This window comes from Hyla sarda, chromosome 1 (genome assembly GCF_029499605.1).
Source record: "Hyla sarda isolate aHylSar1 chromosome 1, aHylSar1.hap1, whole genome shotgun sequence".
NCBI lineage: Eukaryota > Metazoa > Chordata > Amphibia > Anura > Hylidae > Hyla > Hyla sarda.
This window is the reverse complement of record NC_079189.1, coordinates 299056598-299080555: the sequence shown is the minus strand read 5'-3', so window position 1 is coordinate 299080555 and position 23958 is coordinate 299056598. Positions and strand designations below refer to the sequence as shown.

Here is a 23958-nt window from a genome sequence, read left to right as displayed (position 1 = left end):
GTGGCGGGACGTGCCCGCCCGCGGGTCGCATCCCGATCCATTCACCGGCCCCGTCCTCCCTCAGCTCTGTCCAAGCGCGCCCACGCCGGCTCTATGACATTTAAAGGGCCAGTGCACCACTAATTGGTGCCTGGGCCAATCAATGTAATTCCACCAAACACTATTTAATACCACTTTCCCTTCCTGTCCCCAACAGATCTTGTTGCCCTGTGCCCTGAGAAAGCGTTTCTGTGTGTTCCCAAGACTGTGTATCCAGACCCCTTGCCGTTGCCCCTGACTACGAACCTTGCCGCCTGCCTTGACCTTCTGCTACGTCTGACCTCGCCTTGCCTAGTCCTTGTGTACCGCGCCTGTCTCAGCTGTCAGTGAGGTTGAGTCGCTATTGGGTGGAACGACCAGGGGGTTACCTGCCGCAGCAAGTCCATCACGCTTTGCGGCGGGCTCTGGTGAAAACCAGTAACCCCTTAGATTCCGTTCCCCTGGTACGGCCCACGCCATCGCCTCACTGACACAGAGGATCCACTCCCGTGTCCTCCCAGCACACCAATCCGGATCCTGACAGTACATCCAGCCATGGATCCCGATGAGGAACCACTGCCGAGTATCACTGACTTCACCTCCGTGGTCTCCCAGCAATTGCACCAGATCGCCCAACAAGGACAACAGAATTGTGGTCCTGAAGAGAGGTCCTGGGAACCTGAAGTTAACATTTTTGATAAAGAGCTCGTCCGTAGATTCCTGGGCTCCAAAAGGAGGGGGAGACCTAAGGGGAGGGGGGGTACTGTAATGCCGAGCACTCCGGGTCCCCGTTGATCCCCAGAGTGCTCGCGGCGTCCTTCTGCCTGCAGCGCCCCGGGCAGTCCCGCTGTCCGGGAGCACTGCTCTAATGTCCCTGCCGGGATTCGATTTGCGTGGCGGGACATGGCGCAGGAGGGTCGCATCCCGATCCACTCACCAGCCCCGTCCTCCTTCAGCTCTGTCCAGGCGCGCGTGGCCCCGCTCTCTAGGGCGCGTGCGCCGGCTCTATGGCATTTAAAGGGCCAGTGCACCACTAATTGGTGCCTGGCCCAATCAATGTAATTCCACCAAACACTATATAAAACCACTTCCCCTTCCTGTCCCCGCCGGATCTTGTTGCCTTGTGCCCTGAGAAAGCGTTTCTGTGTGTGTTCCCAAGCCTGTGTATCCAGACCCCTTGCCGTTGCCCCTGTCTACGAACCTTGCCGCCTGCCTTGACCTTCTGCTACGTCTGACCTCGCCTTGCCTAGTCCTTGTGTACCGCGCCTGTCTCAGCTGTCAGTGAGGTTGAGTCGCTATCGGGTGGAACGACCTAGGGGGTTACCTGCCGCAGAAAGTCCATCCCACTTTGTAGCGGGCTCTGGTGAAAACCAGTAACCCCTTAGATTCCGTTCCCCTGGTACTGGCACTGACGCAGAGGATCCACTCCCGTGTCCTCCCAGCACACTAGTCCGGATCCTGACACAAGGGGTTACCCCGGAATAGAAAGACAGAGCTTATTACTTAAAAAATACTACCCGTCTTTCTCCAGGTTGTGGGGGGAATTACAACTTGGCTCCATTTGCTTCAATGTAACGGAGCTGCAGAATCACGCCCAACCTGGAGACAGACAGGGAGCTGTTTTTGAAAGAAATTATCTCAGTTTATCTATTCCTAGATAGCTCCTTTAACACGGTAGCAAATCTTTTTCTTTCTAGTGGTTTTTGGATGCTACACTACTTCAGATAAGTTGGTTTTACAGAGCAATAAAGCCACTGTCATTATCGTCTTACTTTCCCAAAAGCATGGAGTAATCAGGACTGGTAAAGACAGTGTAAATAAATTAAAGAGACTAAATTGAAAAATAAAGATCTGAACTCCCCAGAGTCTATTCAAGGACATTCTACAAGAGCTATTGACACTTATTGGGTCCTGTAATGTTTGCTTGTATTTATTGAAGATCAGATCACATGCAATAAAAGCAAACTCGTGTTAGACACAAAGTACCTCACAAAAGTGAGTCTATCCCTCACATTTTTGTATATATTTTATTATATCTTTTCACATGACAGCACTGAAGAAATGACCCTGCTACAATGTAAACTAGTGAATGCACAGCCTGTATAAATGTTTAATGTTGTGTCCCCTCAAAATAACAACACATAGCCACTGATGTCTAAACAATAGCAACAAAAGTGAGTCCTTCCCTTACATTTTTGTATATATTTTATTATATCTTTTCATGTTACAACACTAAAGAAATTACACTTTGTTACAATGTAAAGTAGTGAGTGCACAGCATGTATAACTGTTTAATGTTGTGTCCCCTCAAAATAACAACACATAGCCACTGATGTCTAAACAATAGCAACAAAAGTGAGTTCACACTAAAGTGGAAATGTCCAAATTGGGCACAATTAGTCATTTTTCCTCCCTGATGTCATGTGACTTGTTAGTGCATTTTAAACACCAAATATTCATCCAAGACAGAGGCATTAACAAGAGTCTTCCAACACTCAAGAGTAGGAACTCTAGGGTCCATCCATTTTAAAGCAATAGATTTCCAAGCAAAAAAAAAAAAGCACCTCCCGCAAAAAGATCAATTCATAGTCTGACCATTGGTCATCCTCAAAAATACCCAAAAGACATCCCTTAGGTTCCAAAGGAACAGGACGATCCAACAGACTACTCAGAAATTGCGTGATCACCAACCAAAATGCAGAAATAAAGGGACAGGACCACATCATGTGGAGAAAATCGCCAAGCATCTGTGACATTCTGAGGACTGGCATCTACCCATCTATCTTAACCAGACAGGCTGGAGTTAGATATCTTTGGTATAGCATATACAAGTTAATTAATTTATTGTTAAACGCCGGCTATACAGCCAGATGAGAGGAGAGGGCAGCCTCCTAGTCCTCCGTTGTCAACTGTCGTACGGTAATAACTCAATTATGAATGATGAATTATGGTCATAAAAATATTATTATGAAAAAATAAAAAAAAAATATGAAAATCATCAAAAATATCAAAATTATGACCTGGTAAATTGTAGACAAAGCCAATCAATACAATTCACATCTGAGTCCGACTATTTCCTCAGATATCAACAAGTTCTTTTTATGACGCAATGACATTAACGCTTAAGGATGTAGTTTTGCAATATACAATAATACACAGGTATTCTAAAAGTATGCAGATTTATAGGTTATAAGGATATAAACATAAATGAGTAACAAACACAATAATATATGCAAATGAATATCAATTAGATATACTAGTAAACATTACAAGCTTGTTAATTAACTACATATAGTAGAATAATACATGTGAGTAGTAAGTAACTTGATAAAATAAAACCAAAGCTACTAGGTAAGGATATCATATAAGAGAACGGTTACATATCACTCTATCCAGAGGAACATGATATCAAGATGGGCAATATCTAATCATAGACATATCAATATGGAATGCTAAATACACTCCCCGCCCCCTTCTAACCAACTACAAATCACAGAATGGGCAAATCCATAAGGATATAAACATGGAAGAATACTTCCACCCCATTCTGGACTATTTTTCTATACATGATCTTGGTAAGACATTAAGACAAATAGCAGAGTTTTAAGAACTCGCTATACTATATTTTAGGGGGAAGAACTTGTAACAAGTTTCCTGTGTGGGAAATATACTTATAACACTTAGTTTGGCGACTAGGAATTCTATCAATATCTAAGCAATTATTTAATGCTTTGATAGATTATGAGTCTTGATTATTCTGCAGGTAGAATGAAGTCTCACAATATCCTAAATCTATATTCTCAATATGGAGATAATTAATTATTTTATTTAATTAATTTATTCGAGAATCTAAATTGTATAATTCCCTCCACATTATCCAAACTGGTCTTAATTAAACAGAATACCATTTTTTTTTCTCTTACCAAGTCTATGTAAGAACCTCGCTTCAGCTCTTAGGAAAATTGAACGATCCATCTCATCATCATGGACAGCCATTGGTCTGGTACCGTATGATCAGTCCGCTTGCTGGACTTTCACATGGCTTTCATGGCTTCTGTCTAGTGGACCTCTTTCAGTGGAAGACCTCTTTGTCTTTGTGTGTTCTTTTCAGCACAGTACAGTACAGTTCAGTACTGTCCACAATCTACCTAACATCTGGTTTACCAGACTTTTTTTAATTAGTTAGACACACCCTCCTAAATTGGAATTCCCCAATGAATGTAGGTTGGGTGTGTACCTATGGTAATGACTAGGACATCACTATAATACCCAGAATGCATTGAGCATATCACCCATAATGCCTTTCCTGTGGGTGTAATGTCAACTACTCATACGCTAGGGGGTGCTATTGCATAAGCAATTAGCATCATTACCATTAAGGGTTAATTGTCAATAACTGATCTTAAACCCACATTCCACACTTGACATATGGAGTCATTATTTAATAGGTGTGACACATGTAAGTAATTAAAACCTGGATTCTCATAGACAGAGTCACCAACTAGACATCCAAATTTATCGGAAAGATTATAATACAATGGATGATTCTCTAACACTGATGTAACTGGCCCCCTTATCTAAACAGCCATACATATCTAAGAAGACAAGAAGCATTCTCTCAGGCTGGCACTTTTTGTAGAAATGAAACTTCAGAATTGTGGCCTACTTAGATTATACACAAAATGACCGACATCATGCTATTATGCTATGAAACATAGTGATTCATTTTTTGGGGGGCCTACAAAAATTATGACACATTGTGGGTATGAAAGCCTTCCATTTAGGACCCCTTCATTTTGGCATCTAAAAGAAATGTGTAGAGGGCCGAGATGAGGCCCTTGGTCCCTGAGATCTAAAAACCCTGATAAGAGGAAAGCGGGAGAGCAGCTGAAAGGCTGGAGGGAACTGAGCACGAAAGGCATGTTTGAGCTGTAGAAATTAATTAAATGCATCCCTAGGAACGCCATTAGAGTCTCTAAGGTACTGAAATGTGTGAAAACAGTCATCCCCACAGAGGTCACCCAAAGCCTTAACCCCACGAGAAATCTAAAAGTCAGGGTTCAGGTCAGTCGAGAAGTGGGGCAGTAATTGGTCAAACCATGTCTGTCTAGCATAATGTCAGAATAGTTCAGAAGTCTTTTCACTGTAGCCAAAAGTCGGTGACGCCAGTCTATGCAGAGGTAGTCACACAGTCCCACCACCTCTCCTGCCCTCCAGCACCGGCCAAAGGTGCCGAAACCCAAGAAAGTGCGCTAAAGGATATTCCCCGGGAGGAAGATACACAGCATCCACCCATGTCCTCAGATAGCGTCATTGTCCAGCTAGATAGTACAGGTACAAATCTGGAAGTGACATCCCCCCTGTGACTTAGAACGCTGAAGAATCGAAAGCCAAAGCTTCAACCTATTCTGTCACCATATAAATTTAGTAAGGAGAGTGTGCAGCTGTTTAAAGAATACCATCGGAACAGGAGCAGAGGCATGCTCCAATAGATAAACATCATCTTGATCAGATTACTACGCCCTGCCACAGAGAGCGGAGGTGTCGACCATACTCTACACTTGTCCCTAAAATGGGGTAACAAGGGTACTATGTTGGATGCATGATCCTTCCCAAATGAACGGTGCATTCGGATCCCCAAGTAATTAAATTCAGTCACAACGCCCCAGCGCTCCCTCCTCAATGGCATAAAGGCAGACTTACCCAAATTAATGGTAAGGCCAGAGAAGTCACTAAATAAGTCAGTAATAGAAATACCCAGAGGTAAAGTAGAAACAGGGTTAGACATAAAAAGAATTGTGTTGTCCACGTACAGACCTACCCTTATGCTCCCAAGCGCCATATGCAATGCCAAGATAACAGGGAGGCTGGCACAACCATAGAGCCAGAGGCTCAATGGCCAAGGCGAATGAAAGGGGAGAGATTGGGCAACCCTGCCGCGTATCACAGGCTAGTGAAAAATAGGGAGAAAGCACACCATTAGTTGCCATACGTGCCTTCGGGGACCTGTAGAGAAGGGATATCCAGCTAATGAAATTTGGACCAAAGCCGAATCTACGTAACACTTCCAGCAGAAACGGCCATTCGATGGAATCAAAAGCTTTAGCAGCATCTAATGACGCTAGAGCCCAGTACCGGGATTAAGTAACCCCTATTTGTGTAAGAATCTGAACCCTACGAATATTATCGGAAGTAGAGCGCCCTGGCATAAACTGGACTAGTCAGGTGGATGAGTTCAGTTATCACTTTATTGAGTCTGGTAGCTTACATTTTGGTAAGTATTTTGTAATCTAAGTTAAGCGATATGGGCCCATAAGTGCTACAGTTTAATGGGTCCTTAACAGGTTTTAGGAGCACAACAACAGTGGCGTCATAAAAGGAGTCCAGAAGTCCATCAGTCTGGAGGGCCAAAATCAGCGTCCGCAAGAGGCAACGCACCTGCTGTGTCTGATACTGCTGATAGACTTACACTGGCAGGCCATCTGGGCCAGGTGACTTGACTCTCACCAAGGATGAAATGGCCTCCCTCAGTTCGTCCATGGAGTAAGAAGGTTTCAGAGAAGACACACTGTTGGGGGAGAGTCGGGGAAAGGAAATGGTATCTAAATAAGAGGTCAGGCCAGCTGTGGAATTCAGCACCCTAGAGGAGTATAAGTCACTGTAGTAATCAACAAAACTGTCAACTATCTGAGCATTCAGAGTTGGGACAGTACCATCAGCAGCCAGGATCTAGAGAATCGCAGGAGACTGAAGACTGGTGGATCAAATGAGCAAGCAGATGTCTAGACAGATTGCCCAATTTAAACGCCAGTTGGCAGTTAAAAAAAGTTTTTGAGACGACCTTCAGCTATGCATCTCGAGTGATTTCTGTTGGATCCGCCACATATTGGGTTTCAAGCTCCGAACAACTTGCCTCCAGCTCCCTCTCCTCCCTAGCTGCCTCCCACTTCAAAAAGGAAATAGAATGTATACAACCCCACAGGTATGCCTTAGTGGTTCCCCAGCCCCTCAGCATGATTGACAGCCCAAGCAGAACCCATGTCATTGCTTCGCTCCATCTGCTTAGGAAGAAGAGTAGTGACAAGGGCTGTCAAATCACACTGAGGGGGTGTGATTACAGCCATAGAAGACAGGACTAGCTAAGTATAGCTCTGCGCCAAGGGACTATTTACAGGGCCGGCGGAGGACACTTTAAACTATATTACCCAGATTTATCAAACTATGTGAGAGAAATAGAGGAGAGATTTTTCCACAGCAACCAATCACAGCTCAGCTAACGAGCTCTGGTAAAGTGAAAGCTGAGATGTGAAAATCACTCCACTTTTTTTCTCACACAGTTTGATGAATCTGGGCCTATATCCTCACCATCCCTGCCAGCAGGAATATCTTCAGGGTATGGAGAGAAAGAAGATTTTACAATATATAATGCATTGCCACACATTATATATGATAAAATTTGATAAAATTATAGGTATAGTATACTGTACTTGAAATACCATATATACTTGTGTATAAGCAGAGTTTTTCAGCAAAATTTTTATGCTGAAAAAGCCCCCCTCGGCTTATACTCAAGTGAGGGTCATACACAAAGCCGCTGTCAGGGGTACAGGGAGTACCCCAGTAAGGGGCCCAAGCATCAATGCAGCCCAGGTCCAATGAAGAATGTTGCTTGCAGCCTGCCAAGGATATCCCTTGGTCCTGAGGATTCTTTTGTCATGGTCATTACGATTTCATGGTAAATCCACCACGGTCCGCGGCCACTTTAAATCACTGGAGGCTGCCGGGAGGCAGCGTACGCAAGGACGTCACTAACGTGCCTGCGTGCACCCAGACCGGAAGAGAAGAGTGGAGTACAGAAAGACGCCGGCCCGGAAAGGTAATATTACAGCACTCAAGCTGCCTTCAATGCTCCGACCACTTCTCCTCCAGTCCGGGGACCTACTGCTTTGGCCCAAGACTGGAGGAGCAGTTGTCGGAGCACTGAAGCAGGGCACCACACAAGACATACTGCCTTCAGCAATATCCTGTATATGGCTAGAGGCAGTATGTCTGTGACGGCACAGAGGGGCCTACAACAATATACAGGGCCTATCATTTCACATGGGGGTATAAATGGGGCCTTCAATATATGAGGGGCACAGTGGGACCTACAAAAATGTATGGGGGGGACTATAATTTCACATGGGGGCACAAAAAGGGCCTATAACAATATGGGGGGCCTACAACAATATATGGGGGCCTATCAGTCTTACCCCAATCACAAGGAAAGGCCGGCACTCGTGCTATTCCGTGGGGCACGCGGAGAACAATGTACAGGTAAAGGGAAAAATAGTTATAGTTAACACATGTTTTGTAATTACAAGCAAAAAGAAAATTAGCCAGCACAACAACCTAATACACGGGTGCACACTGCTGTGGCAGATACAGAGTATACAGAAAAGAAGATTGCAGCAGCACACATTGGTCAAAAATTGAGGCTCTTAGCGCACTTTTTTGATCAAAAACCTGTCCCCCATCCACCACGTGGCCTCATTCAGGATGGGACCCTAACACACATTCTGAGCCTAACACTCAGATACCAACTCACCTCTGCTGGGCATATAGCCTCTGACTGGGTGACATGCTGGATCCATATAGAATTTAAAACACCACCTGGGAGAAAGGGGGAGGGGTGCACAGCTAAAGAGGGTGCCATTCCCCCTGTGTAGTAAATACAAGCAAAAAGAAAATTAGCCATCCTGTTAGGGTCCCATCCTGAATGAGGCCACCTCCCCGTGGTGGATGGGGGACACGTTTTTGATCAAAAAAGTGCGCTAAGAGCCTCAATTTTTTGACCAATGTGTGCTGCTGCAATCTTCTTTTTTGTATACTCTGTATCTGCCATGGCAGTGTGCACCCGTGTATTAGGTTGTTGTGCTGGCTAATTTTCTTTTTGCTTGTATTTACTACACAGGGGGAATGGCACCCTCTTTAGCTGTGCACCCCTCCCCCTTTCTCCCAGGTGGTGTTTTAAATTGTATATGGATCCAGCATGTCACCCAGTCAGAGGCTATATGCCCAGCAGAGGTGAGTTGGTATCTGAGTGTTAGGCTCAGAATGTGTGTTAGGGTCCCATCCTGAATGAGGCCACCTCCCCGTGGTGGATGGGGGACACGTTTTTGATCAAAAAAGTGCGCTAAGAGCCTCAATTTTTTGACCAATGTGTGCTGCTGCAATCTTCTTTTTTGTATACTCTGTATCTGCCATGGCAGTGTGCACCCGTGTATTAGGTTGTTGTGCTGGCTAATTTTCTTTTTGCTTGTATTTACTACACAGGGGGAATGGCACCCTCTTTAGCTGTGCACCCCTCCCCCTTTCTCCCAGGTGGTGTTTTAAATTGTATATGGATCCAGCATGTCACCCAGTCAGAGGGTGCGCTAAGAGCCTAAATTTTTTGACCAATGTGTGCTGCTGCAATCTTCTTTTTTGTATACATGTTTTGTAATGATGCAGTACTCTATGATCGTATACTGTTATGTTAACAGTCCGGTATCCATGACAACCATTGAGGTTAAACCGGAAATGGGATGAGCTTCTATATATATAAGGGAGGAATGTACCGTGTTGTGTATGTCAGTCTGAGTAAGGCTTTGGCCGAAACCCGTCATCTGTTATATGCACTGTGTGAATAAACACTAATCACTTTGCAGAAGATTTCAAATGAGTGCTGGGATTTTTTCCTTTACCTGTACATTGTTCTCCGCGTGCACCACCTTTCCTTGTGATTGTTTGTTTCTGCAACGGGTGCAGGCACTGTGGACGGATGTCGCAAACATTGACCTACAGTGATGATGAAGCAACCACAATTATGTTGCAGGCTACAGAGGTAGCAGATTTTCTCCGAATACCGGGAGATGAATTAAAAAAGCGGACTCTGGGAGTCCAGAAAGTTGGTATCTTATGATCTGCATGCCGCTACATTAGCAGAATACTAACGCCCTGACAAGATACAGAGAGGGCTCCGTGTAAACTTATGCCCAACACTGTTTGCCGAGGAATACTGCCTGGATGTTAAGCGTATCATAAATAAGTGTTCAAAGGACTCAAAGAGGTCGCTATAAGCAATCAGGACCCAAAGCTAATGGCAAACATCGGCTGATGTTCGGCTTTAACCCTTTAGACGCGGCGATCGCTGCGTCTAAAACAAAAGTACAAATTGCCTGTTAGCTCAGTGGTGGTGTTTGGGACCGCCGTGGTGAAATTGCGGCGTCCCGAACTTCCTGCCTCCTCGTTGCCTGATCGCCGAATGACTGACCCAGGCAGGAGCAGTCGAGCGGCGATAACACTGATCAATGCCATGTTATTGCATGGCAGTGAACAGTGTAAGAGATCAGTGTATGCAAAAAATGAGTGTAAAAGGGTAATCAATGTGATTTAACCCCTTCCCTAATAAAAGTCAGAATCACGCCCCCTTTTCCCATTTAAAAATAAACATATGTAAATAACAATAAACATGTGGTATTGCCCTGTGTGTAAATGTCCAAACTATAAAAATATATCATTAATTAAATGGCACGGTCAATGGTGTACACGTAAAAAAAAAATTCCAAAGTCCAAAATAACATATTTTTGGTAACTTTTTATACCATAAAAAATTAATAAAAAGTGATCAAAAAGTCTGATCAAAACAAAAATGGTAGCAATAAAAACTTCAGACCACGGTGCAAAAAATGAGTTCTCACATCACCCCTTATACAGAAATATAAAAAAGTTATAGGGGTCAGAAGAGGAAATTTTTTAACGTATACATTTTGGTGCATGTAGTTATAATATTTTTGTTGTAGTAAAATAAAATCAAACCTATCTAAACTGGGTATCCTTGCGACCATATGGACCTACAGAATAAATATAAGGTGCAATTTTTAACAAAAACTGCACTGCGTAGAAACGGAAGCTGCTAAAATTTACAAAATGGCTTTTTTTTATTTTTCAATTTTGCCTCACAAATAATTTTTTTCTGGTTTTGCCGTAGATTTTGTGGTAAAATTATTAATAGTATTACAAAGTAAAATTGTTGACGCAAAGAACAAGCCCTCATATGGATTTTTAGGAGGAAAATTTTAAGTGTTATGATTTTTAGAAGGTAAGGAGGAAAAAACTGAAGTGCAAAAATGAAAAATCGTTAACCCATACAGGACCGTATGGGTGTATGGAAACGCGTACAGGCACACCCGTGGGAATTCCGGTCCCTGCCACATGCCGGGCGGAGACCGGACCGGGGTGACCCCACGCAAATGCCCCATGTCGGCGATTGCCGCAAATCGCAAGTGAAATCACACTTGCGATTTGCGCAACTTTGGGTCATATGGGTCAGTTATCGTAGGGAACTTTTTTATGTTGCCTCAAATGTGCAGCGCTCTCTTTCCACCTGAGCGGGGTGCGCATTTGAGGCAACAGGTTAGGGACGGCCACACATCACATTCCCAGAATGATGATTCTGAGCATAGGGTTTGGGGTGGGCATTTTTTTTTTAGTTTTGGCTATGCTCTGGGTCATCATTCTGGGAACATAACCTGTTTCATAATTTTATGTCCCACTGTACTCTGCTTTAGTAATTTAGTGTACCCCATTTTATTAATTTACCCCATGTAATGCTCCTTGAGGGGGGGTCCCACTGTTCTGGCTCCATAGGCAGCTATGTAGAAGCTCAAGGCCCCCGACTGCACTCCTGCTCCTCCGAGATCGGTGTGCACCCGCAAAGCTGTTTATGCCCAGATATGAGGTATGTCCTTAATCCAAATAAATGTATTTACACATTTTTGGGGGCATTTCTCCTATTACACCTTGTAAAAATTAAAAATTTTGGGAAAAACCAGCATTTTAGTAAAAAATAAATAAATTGTCATTTACACATCCAAAGTCAAAGTCAAACACCTGTGGAGTGTTAAGGCTCACTGTAACCCTTGTTATGTTCCTTGAGGGTTGTAGTTTACAAAATAGTATGCCATGTGTTTTTTTTTTTTTTTGCTGTCCTGGCACCATAAGGGCTTCCTAAATGGGACATGCCCCCCAAAAACCATTACAGCAAAATTTGCTTTCCAAAAGCCAAATGTGACTCCTTCTCTTCTGAGCATTGTAGTGCGCCAGCAGAGCACTTGGGGAAAATTTGGGGAAAAACCAGCATTTTAATGAAAAAAAAAATCTTTTACACATCAAACTTTAACGAAAAGTCGTCAAACACCTGTGGGGTGTTAAGGCTCACCATACCCCTTGTTACGTTCCTTGAGGGGTGTAGTTTCCAAATAGTATGCCATGTGTTTTTGTTTGCTGTTCTGGCACCATAGCGGCTTCTTAAATATGACATGCCCCCCAAAAACCATTTCAGAAAAACTCACTCTCCAAAATCCCACTGTCGCATCTTCCCTCCTGAGCCCTCTAGTGCAGTGTTTCCCAATCCAGTCCTCAAGGCACACCAACATTCCAGGTTTTTTCAGTTACTCCATTGGAATAGAACAGGGAAAAATTAAAATCCTGGACTGTTGGTGTGCCTTGAGGACTGGGTTGGGAAACACTGCTCTAGTGCACCCACAGAGCACTTGACATCCACATATGAGGTATTTCCTTATTCAAGAGAAATTGGGCCACACATTTTAGGAAGATTTCTCTCCTTTTACCCCTTGTAAAAATAAAAAAATAAACTGGGTCTACAAGAACATGCCAGTGTAAAAAATGAAGATTTTGAATATTCTCTTCAATTTGCTGCTATTCCTGTGAAACACCTAAAGGGTTAACAAACCTTTTGAATGTCATTTTGAATACTTTGTGGGGTGCAGTTTTTATAATGGGGTCATTTGTGGGGTATGTCTAATAAAAAGGCCCTCCAAATCCACTTCAAACCTGAACTGGTCCCTGAAAAATTTTGATTTTGAAATTTTTGTGAAAAATTGGAAAAATGCTGCTATACTTTGAAGCCCTCTGGTGTCTTCCAAAAGTAAAAACATGTCAACTTTATGATGCAAATATAAAGTAGACATATTGTATATGTGAATCAATATATCATTTATTTGGAATATCCATTTTCCTTATAAGCAGAGAGCTTCAAAGTTGAAAAAAATGCTAAATTTTAATTTTTTTCATCAAATTTGGGAATTTTTCACCAAGAAATTATGCAAGTATCGACAAAATTGTATCACTAACATAAAGTAGAATATGTCACAAAAAAACAAACAATCTCTGAATCAGAATGAAAGGTAAAAGCATCCCAGAGTTATTAATGCCTAATTAGTGGTCAGATGTGCAAAAAATGGCCGTGTCCTACACTGAAAATTGTCTGGGTCCTTAAGGGGTTAAGGGACCCTGTGTTTCACCTGGATCATCTGTTACCTGTGTTTTCTTTTGACTGCTGATGTCAGACGCCATCCACACGAGGGAGACCAGCGAACACCATCTGCGCTGACATCTCCGGATCTCCGCAGCATTGCACGGTAAACATCAGGTCCAGTGCCGTCTGAACCAGCCATGCCGGCGCATGCAAGCGCCCACAGGGCAGCACAACATAGCGAGGTATACCAAGAAATCTCACTATCTGGTAATATACTATTGTTGCATTACACAGTATGCCACTGACCTACACTGGATAACATTCTGGACATATGTATATTTGTTCATACTCATTTTCTCCAGACTTTGTTGCTTTGTACCGGATTACCAGACAGACAGAATTGCCGGACTAACTGTCACACTGCAGTTTTATTTTTCAGAAAAAACTTTTTATATTCCTTTTATATTCTTTTTATATTCATATTTTATCATGCCTCATGATCTATGTTAGTATTAATCCCCCCCCCCCCCCCCCAAGGGCCCTGTGAGGGGAATTTTTCTGCATTTAATGTCTATGATATGTTTTAAATAAATTTACAATATCAATATTTGAAGCATGGTCTCAGCCTATTACTAACTAAAAAATGTTATTACAATTACTGTCCGTGAGGTGTAGGCAGTTCTTTTCTTTTTCTCAATATTTTTATTACACACCTGAGTATAGGTGTATTTGCCTACTTTACCTCGGCCAGTATTTAATTGTGAGCTGCACCAATCTCTATTCTTATAGATTTGTAAATTACGTCTATTAAAAAATCTTAATCCTTCCAGTACTTATTAGCTGCTGAATACTACAGAGAAAATTATTTTCTTTTTGGAACACAAAGCTCTCTGCTGACATCTCTGTCCATTTTAAGAACTATCCAGAGTAGGAGAAAATCCCCATAGCAAACATATGCTGCTCTGGACAGTTCCTAAAATGGACAGAGATGTCAACAGAGAGCACTGTGCTCGTGATTTCAGCAGAGAGCACTGTGTTGCAAAAAGAAAAGAATTTCCTCTGTAGTATTCAGCAGCTAATAAGTACTGGAAGGATTAAGATTTTTTTTAATAGAAGTAATTTACAAATCTGTAACTTTCTGGCACCAGTTGATAAAAAAAAAAAAAAGTTTTCCACTGGAGTACCCCTTTAACTTCTTATCCAGGCCTAACTGGTGGAAATTAAGGATTTGAGGGATATTAGGATCTCCAAAAGAATCCACTGCAGGTCCAACTACTCTTAAGAAGGCTCTACATGTTCTTAGGTACATGGCGGATGTTACGTCGTTCCTACTTGCAAGTAAGGTGTTTATTACTTGGTCAGATAGGCCTCATGCTTTTAAAATTGACCTCTCAGCATCCAGGCTGTTAGATGAAGGTGAGCCAACTGAGAATGATGAATTGGTCCCTGGAACAGTAGATCCTCCCTGTCTGGAAGAACCCATGGTTGTGAGACTGACTTTGTCCTTAGCAAGGCAAACCAGGGCCTTCAAGGCCAGAAGGGCGCTATGAATAGTACTAAGGCTCTGTCCTGTCTTATCTTCTTCAAGACCCAAGGGATAAGTCGAAGAGGTGGGAAAGCGTATCCTCTTTCTCTTCCCCAGTCCTGAGAGATGTCGTCTACTGCTGCCGATAATCCAGTGGGTTGAGCAAATATAACCTGTGAATCTTCCTGTTGTTTCTGAAAACAAAGATCTATAGAGAATTTTCCAAACCTTTCCTCTATCATTGCAAATATCTCTTTGTTTAGACACCATTCGGACTGAAGAAGATGAACTCTGCTCAGGAGGTCTGCCACCTTGTAGTCTTCCCCTCTCAGGTGAACTGCAGAGAGAGATGCTAGCCTTGCTTCTGCTAAGGAAAAAATCTGGAAGGAGAGACTTAACAGGGAGTCTGATCTTGTCCCCTCCGGTTTGTTTAAGTAAGCTACAGCGGTGGTGTTGTCTGAATATATCAGCACATCCTTCCCTTGGATTTGAGGAATAAGTAAAGATATTGCCCGGAACACTGCATAAAGTTCTTTGTACTTTGATGTAGACTGATGCATCAGAGAAGACCATCTGCCTTGAAAGAGATGTTGGCCGCTGGAGGCACCCCAACCCCAAGGACTGGCGTCTGTAGTTATACTCACTACTGACAAGTGAGACCAAGGCAACCCTTGAGATAGGTTGTTGGGGTTCATCCACCATATCAGGGAGACCCTTGCTTTTGACGAAAGGGAACATTTTTTGTTTAGTGATGAGGGATTGCCATCCCACTTTTGACGGATATCTGTATGCAATATGCTGGATCTGTACTGAGCCCATTTCATTGCTACAATACAAGAAGTCATCAGACTTAGTACTGACATTGCTGAGAATGATGAATTGGTCCCTGGAACAGTAGATCCTCCCTGTCTGGAAGAACCCATGGTTGTGAGACTGACTTTGTCCTTAGCAAGGCAAACCAGGGCCTTCAAGGCCAGAAGGGCGCTATGAATAGTACTAAGGCTCTGTCCTGTCTTATCTTCTTCAAGACCCAAGGGATAAGTCGAAGAGGTGGGAAAGCGTATCCTCTTTCTCTTCCCCAGTCCTGAGAGATGTCGTCTACTGCTGCCGATAATCCAGTGGGTTGAGCAAATATAACCTGTGAATCTTCCTGTTGTTTCTGAAAACAAAGATCTATAGAGAATTTTCCAAACCTTTCCTCTATCATTGCAAATATCTCTTTGTTTAGACACCATTCGGACTGAAGAAGATGAACTCTGCTCAGGAGGTCTGCCACCTTGTAGTCTTCCCCTCTCAGGTGAACTGCAGAGAGAGATGCTAGCCTTGCTTCTGCTAAGGAAAAAATCTGGAAGGAGAGACTTAACAGGGAGTCTGATCTTGTCCCCTCCGGTTTGTTTAAGTAAGCTACAGCGGTGGTGTTGTCTGAATATATCAGCACATCCTTCCCTTGGATTTGAGGAATAAGTAAAGATATTGCCCGGAACACTGCATAAAGTTCTTTGTACTTTGATGTAGACTGATGCATCAGAGAAGACCATCTGCCTTGAAAGAGATGTTGGCCGCTGGAGGCACCCCAACCCCAAGGACTGGCGTCTGTAGTTATACTCACTACTGACAAGTGAGACCAAGGCAACCCTTGAGATAGGTTGTTGGGGTTCATCCACCATATCAGGGAGACCCTTGCTTTTGACGAAAGGGAACATTTTTTGTTTAGTGATGAGGGATTGCCATCCCACTTTTGACGGATATCTGTATGCAATATGCTGGATCTGTACTGAGCCCATTTCATTGCTACAATACAAGAAGTCATCAGACTTAGTACTGACATTGCTTCCCTAAAGGTGCATAAGTGAGACTGGAAAATAATTTCTACTCTGTCATTGATGAGGATCTGTTTGGCTAGAGGCAGGAGAGAGAGCTGAGACATTGAATCCAGAAGGATGCCTAAGAAAATGCACTGCCTGGAAGGGGTTAAAGGAGTAGTCCGGCGCGCACTCTTCACATTTTATCCTGTCCGGGCTGCAAAATAAAAGAAAACAAACTTTCTCTTACCTGCCAACGAGCCCCCGGAGCTCCGATACAGGTGTTCGGTCCCCGGGCTGTATTCTTCTTACTTCCTGTTAGCCCGGCACGTCACACGGAGCTTCAGCCTATCACCAGCCGAGGCGGAACATCGCTGCGGCCGGTGACAGGCTGAAGCTCCATGTGACATGCCGGGCTAACAGGAAGTAAGAAAAATACAGCCCGGGGACCGAACACCTGTACCGGAGCTCCGGGGGCTCATTGGCAGGTAAGAGAAAGTTTGTTTTCTTTTATTTTGCAGCCCGGACGGGATAAAATTAGAAAAATGTGCACCGGACTACTCCTTTAAGTTTGACTTTTGTAGATTCAGATTCCAACCTAGATCTTTCAGTATGGAGCAAACTACTTGAATGTGCAAATGAAGGGTTTCTGAGTAGTCTGATACAATCAGTAAATCATCCAGACATGGAACTAACAGGATGTTTTGGGTTCTTATGAAAGCTGCCACCTCAGCCATCACTTTGGTGAATACCCTTGGGGCTTGTGAGACCCCAAAGGGAAGGGCTTGGTACTGTAAATGGACCCATGCTCCCTCCATAAACACTGCCACTCTTAGAAACTTTTGATGAGAGTTGTGGATGGGAATATGGTAGTAGGCGTCTTCTAAATCTACAGAGGTCGTTATGCAATTTGGAAATAGCCGAGGGATTGTGGATTTTAGGGACTCCATCCTGAATTTTTAGTATTACAGAAAGATGTTTAACTTTTTCTTCCCCCTGTGGGACTGGAACCAGGACTTTTTTTTAGCAAAAGAGATTTTATTTGTTATCATGGCCTCTTGTTTCAGGGAATCTTGCACTATCCCAGTAGGAAACAATCTGTCTTGAGGAAAAGACCGGAACGCCAGAAGGAGACGCGATATCAGGGTGGATAGAACCCAGGGGCTGGAAGAAATTTTCTCCCAGGCCCCCGCAAACCTGGACAGATGCCCCCCCCACTGGGAGAAAGCCATCATTTTTGGGGCTCTTTGGAACTAGACTCTTTGTTGGGAATGAATAGGAAACCTCTACCTTTACTAGGGACTTTAAATTTCCTATTGTCCTGAATCTCAAGTACTTTGTCTTGGACGGGACCAAAAAGGCGATCTCCAATGCAAGGGATGGAACATAGTTTGCCTTTTGAGCCCACATGACCCTTCCACTGCCTAAGCCATGTGGCTCTCCTAGAAGAATTAGATAAAGCAGCTGCTCTGGCACCCAATCTTACAGAATCTACAGAGGAGTCTGCCAAAAAATCTACCACCTTGGAAATTACGGGTAAGGATTCTAAGATCTCTTCTCTAGGGGTCTGGTTAACAAGATGGGATTGTAATTGTTAAACACAGACTCTTAGGGAGCGAGCAACACATGTAGCAGCTACATTGGTTCTGATAGAAGCTGTGGCCGCCTCCCAGATCTTTTTGTTAAAGAACTTGGCTTTTTGTCCATTGGGTCAGACAGAGTTACTAGATCCTCAAAAGGCAAGACGGCTTTCTTAGTCATTTTAGCCCCCGGGGCATCAATTAACGGGGCTCTATCCCATGACTTAGTAACTGACTCCTCAAAGGGGTACTTCCTTTTAAGGAGTTTAGGAAAAAAGATTTCCCATTCCTTATCAATTATTTGCTTTATACTTTTATGCAAATGAAAATGTATGGGACTTATTGGGGCCTAAGCCTTCATATAGGGCGTCTTAGGCTGTGACTGTCTCGGTGCTCAAGATTAGCTGTTAGGCGGACTGCTTTAAAGGAGCTGATCAGTATCATCTGGAGAAAAGAGCAATTTGGATTTAAACTCTTCTTGCTCTTTATCAGAGGAGGAATATAGAGTAAGATTTACTTCTTGAACATTAGGGGGACTGGAAATAGCAGGGGTGACCACAGAGGCTGAAGCACCCACATTCCCAACAATTCCTAGTCCTTTAAGGCATAAATCTATTTCCTTCTGGATTACTCTTAGCAATTGCAGAGGACTCCTGGGCCACGATATCTTCAATACAGGCTGCACATATAGACTTTTTATAGGCATAATCTAACGGCTTCCTACATTCTGCACATTCTTTATAATGGGATTTAGAAGAAGACTTCTTGCTACCCTAGAAAAACTTAGCTAGCAAAATATGGAATGAAATTGAAATGATCTCACCCAGAAGTAGATCCACACCTCTGTAGTCGGGCTGGAACTACTCTTCTTGGAGCGTCCATCTTCCTCTGTCGAATGCTCCGACATGCTGGAGGAGTTTTTTCAGCAAAACACTGCAGGGCAACCAAGAATGGTCTGCTCAGCTGCTGTGGGCTGAAACTGCTGCCGCAGGTTGCTGTACTGTTGAAGGCTCGAGCTTCTGGATATTGCTGCGAGCTGTGGATATTGCTGCGGGTTTGCTGCCTGCTGTTTACAGGGTTCAGGACACTGTAGAACGCTGATGGGGAATCCGAAAATGGAGAAAACTTGCGCCCCTTTTGAATGGAGCCGGAATCGGAAGTGACGGTATCCACTAGCGTTACTGTACAAACGACGCTCTGGCCCCAGAGACGGGAGAGCCGGTGGAAACCACACTACTCCATAGCCCCCACCTCCTTAACGCCGCTGAGACCGGGGGAAAGGATGGAGATACAGGGCTGTTGGGATGCCAGCGGACTCCCCCGCAGGCAGGCTTAAAGCTGCTCCCCAGAAGAGACTTCTGCCGGTCAGGTAGCCCCACTTCCACTACCAGAGGACCTGCAGCCCCTATAGAGGCATGGAAACAGCTCCCAGGCCTCCTACTGGAGGACAGGAAACCTGAACTGAGGTGTGGAGAGGCATGTCTCATTTTTATATTCCCAGGTTTCCTGTCCTGCGGTGGGAGGTCCTCTCCAGAGGGGCTGTCATGAGCGATTTGGTAAACATCCAGAGAAGGAAATCCTGAGAGCATAAACCCCTCAAGGACCAAAGGGGTGAGAGGAGGATGTAAAGAAGTGTTCAAATAAACAGATGAATAACAGTTAAAGGGGTATTCCGGCTTTATACATCTTATGTACTATCCAAAGGATAGGGGATAAGATGTATGATCGCAGGAGTCCCGCCACTGTGGACCCCCGCGATCTCTGTGCAGCCCCCGGCAATCTGTGCCGGGCGCTGCCTCCGAGATGGGGACGTGACATCACGGCCATGCCCCCTAGTGACGTCACGCCTCGCCCACTCCATTCAGGTCTATGGGAGGGGGGCTGACTGCACAGATTGCCGGGGGCTGCACCGAGATGCGGGTCTCCAGCGGCTGGACCCCTGCGATCATACATCTAAAGGATAGGGAATAAGATGTATAAAGCCGAACCACCCTTTAAGCAAATTGCAGTTGAATAAAACACTGGTGACTTCAACTAACATGCCTGAATACAGAACTCATTGTTACTTACCATAGATGGGCTATAACAGCAGACAACCAGTGTCATTGCTGTCTAAGGCTAGGTCAGATATTTGTCAGAATGTTGACATATATGGTAACGGAGGGCATTGGATGTCATTCATTTCAATGACCCACACGAAGTCACTTGGTGACTAAGTTCGGGACGTATATGCTATTTTAAACTGAAAGGATAAGGCAGAAGACTGAGCTTTTGAGTTCACTTAAAATAGCTCATACATCCTGAACACATGACTCTGTTTGGGCCATCAAAACGAACAGCATTCACTGCTCTCCGTTACTGTATAAGTTGGAATCCCATTTTTGGCAGGCGGCTGACCCATACCTCAAACTAAATCCCTTTGTGAACCAGGGCTGGTGCAAGGATTTTTGCCACCCTATGCAAAAGCTAATTTTGCTTCCCCTTGATCCTGCCCATTGGCCCCGCCCTTTGACACGCCCCACCTTACTACTGGGGTGACACCTTGTAACAAACCTCCTCCTCATGTAATCTCCTTACTAATGGGGTGACACACTGTAACAAACATCCTCATCATGTAATCACCTTACTAGGGTGACACACTGTAACAAACCCCCTCCTCATGCAATCTCATTACTGGGTTGACACTGTAATAACCCGCCTTCTTCATGTAATTACCTTACTACTGGCGTGACACAATGTAACAAACCTCCTCCTGTAATCACCTTACTATTCAGATAACACACTGTAACAAACCTCCTCATGTAATTGCCTTACTAATGGGGTGACACGGTGGTGCAGAGTGGTGGCCCCATCAACAGGGCGCTCTAGACGGCTGCCTATTTTACCTTTAGGCCGAACCGGCCCTGTTGTGAACCTAGCCTAAAGGGAACAAAAGGGTGAAGCAAAACATCTCAACGCATCAGCTTGGGGCAGAAGTGGGTATTTCAAATGGACAAAAAGCATAATTCACACAGCAGATTTGCTGCCAATCTGGTACAGAAAATGTGCAGTTTTTCTGCACCAAAACAAACAAATGTATTTAACTGCTGAATGACCCCTGATACACCTTTGTATGGAGGTCATTGGGGTACTTATTCTAGCTCTCTGTGTTTTTACAGCTAGTCTAAGCTTTAGCAGCTCTCCCGTGCAGGGATCTTGGGAGCTTGGCCATCAGTATGATAGCGAGGCTCCTGCTGTAACTACCTGGAGCAGGTAAATTAAGTGGTACCAGACAATGTAAAATTAATATGTTCTAGATTAGCCTAGTTGAATTACTTTTCTAATATACTTAACCCCTCTAATATACGTAAAATTAACCCCTAAAAGTTTGGCCACCGGAAGTCCTCCTTCTGGTCCTGTTTGCAGTCCTGCTTGCAGAAAAGTCAGGAAAAGCAGGTGGGACCTCATCTCAGCACAGTGTGTAGAACTGAATATTTTAGCTCGTTTTCCCTTTGAGCTAAGCTAGACTGTAGAGCAGTGGTTCCCAACCTTTTTTGGCTCAGACACCCCTCGCAAAAAAAAATTTTTCGCGGGGCACCCCTATCAAATTATAGTCGACGCGTGACAAAAAATGGCTAAAAAGAAGCAATACACATAACCTATAAATCTGTTAGCTATGTAGATGACAGTGCTGTTATAGGACGATCGGAGTCTTTCACTTTTCTTCTCCATCTGGCCCGGACCGTCATGATGGTTTCTTCCGGTCACAATTCTTTACCGCAGAACCTTCAAAAAATCAAGAACAAAAACACATATTAGGCTCCACACTTTTCAAGCATCATCCTATCTTTTTCCTCACAAATATCTCCAGCCTCACACACACAATGCCTCCAGCAGCCCCACACACACAATGCCTCCAGCAGCCCCACACACACAATGCCTTCAGCAGCCTCACACACACAATACCTCAAGCAGCCACACACACACACAATGCCTCCCAGCAGCCTCACACACACACAATGTCTCCAGGAGCCTCACACACACAATGCCTCCAGCAGCCTCACACACACAATGCCTTCAGCAGCCTCACACACACAATGCCTTCAGCAGCCTCACACACACAATAGCTCAAGCAGCCACACACACACAATGCCTCCAGTAGCCACACACACACACAATGTCTCCAGCAGCCTCACACACAATGCCTCCAGCAGCCACACACAAAAAATGCCTCCAGTAGCCCCCTTCACACAGACAATGCCTCCAGCAGTCTTAGGCTGGGTTCACACTACGGTTTGTAATTACGGTTCCCGTATAGGGCTGGGAGGAGTGGTGGGCGGGGCTTAATCGCGGCACTCGGCCGTATTCGGGAACCGTAGTTAATGTACGTCTATGAGCTGACCGGAGTGAACCGCAGCCTCCGGTCGGCTGCTTTTTCGGCCGTATGCGGTTTCCCGACCGCAAGCAAAAACGTGGTCGGCCACGTTTTTGCTTGCGGTCGGGAAACCGCATACGGCCGAAAAAGCAGCCGACCGGAGGCTGCGGTTCACTCCGGTCGGCTCATAGACATACATTAACTACAGTTCCCTATACGGCTGAGTGCGGGTGCCGCGATTAAGCCCCGCCCACCCCTCCTCCCAGCCGTATACGGGAACCGTAATTAGAAACCGTAGTGTGAACCCAGCCTTACACACACACACACACACACAATACCTCCAGCTTCCTCCAAAATGCCTCCCACCTCTCTCCCACACACACAATGCCTCCAGCATCCCCCCAAATGCCTCCAACCTCTCTCCCCCACCCACACACACAATACTTCCAGCCCCCTTCTCACACACAATACCTAAGCCTCTCAAATAACTACAGCATTTCACCCACCCCTATTGCCTCCAGACTCCCAGCCACCCACCACTATTACATCCAGACTAGCAGCCACCTACCCACACCTTTTGCCTTCAGCCACCCACCCATGATGCTTCCAGCTTCCTGCCTCCCAGCACCATTGCCTTTATTCACCCCCCGCCTTTGCTTCCATTCACCCCCCATCCACTGCTTCCTTTCACCCCCCAGCCACTGCTTCCATTCACCCTGCATCCACCCATCAACCCATGCCATTGATTCCATTAACCCCGCAGCCGCCCAACCACCCACCCCTGCTTCCATTCTCCCCGCCTTCATTCACCGGGGAATCACTGCTGTAGAGTCAAGATGCCTTTGGTGACTAGTGCTGAATATTGTGCTAAATATTTCTCACTTTGAAAGCTGCTGAGCAGAGCTGACACACTTTACAGTTCAGTGCAGTGCAGAGAGCATAGGTAGTTGTGTGCAGTCTGCCAATCACAGGGTTAGCCAATCACAGCCCATCTCACACTGAACATCAAGGTAGAAAACTAACAAAAATATAGGCAGGTGGTGGTTTATCATGATTAACTGGGAGGAATAAAAATGTATCAAGTTATCTATGAACCATTACAACTTTTTACGTTTTACGCAAAATTCAAAAGCGGAGTCACCCTGTGCTCGGCTGGCCCATTTTTTCCAGCTGTGAAAATTTAACGCAGAATGTGAGTATTTGCATGGACTAGTTTTTGGCCCCTTTTGTGTCTTTGTTGCCTTCTTTCCTCAAAGATACTAAGGACGCTGTCCTAAAACTGCAAGAGATCACATTCTTTCCTAGCACACTCAAAGATGTTGAATCTTTAGATACAAATATACAACACAAATTATACAGTACATCACTTTTTAAAGACA

General features: G+C 44.5%; 1 long non-coding RNA gene across 1 annotated transcript in view; it reads left to right on the top strand.

Annotated features, from left to right (window-relative positions):
* LOC130269090 (uncharacterized) overlaps window positions 1-13745 on the top strand; it is a 34871-nt gene extending 21126 nt beyond the window's left edge. The window contains exons 2-3 of the long non-coding RNA XR_008843548.1: window positions 11689-11779; window positions 13410-13745. This is a non-coding gene — a long non-coding RNA (uncharacterized LOC130269090). The remainder of the gene's footprint in view (window positions 1-11688; window positions 11780-13409) is intronic.
* The last annotated feature ends 10213 nt before the right edge of the window (window positions 13746-23958 follow it).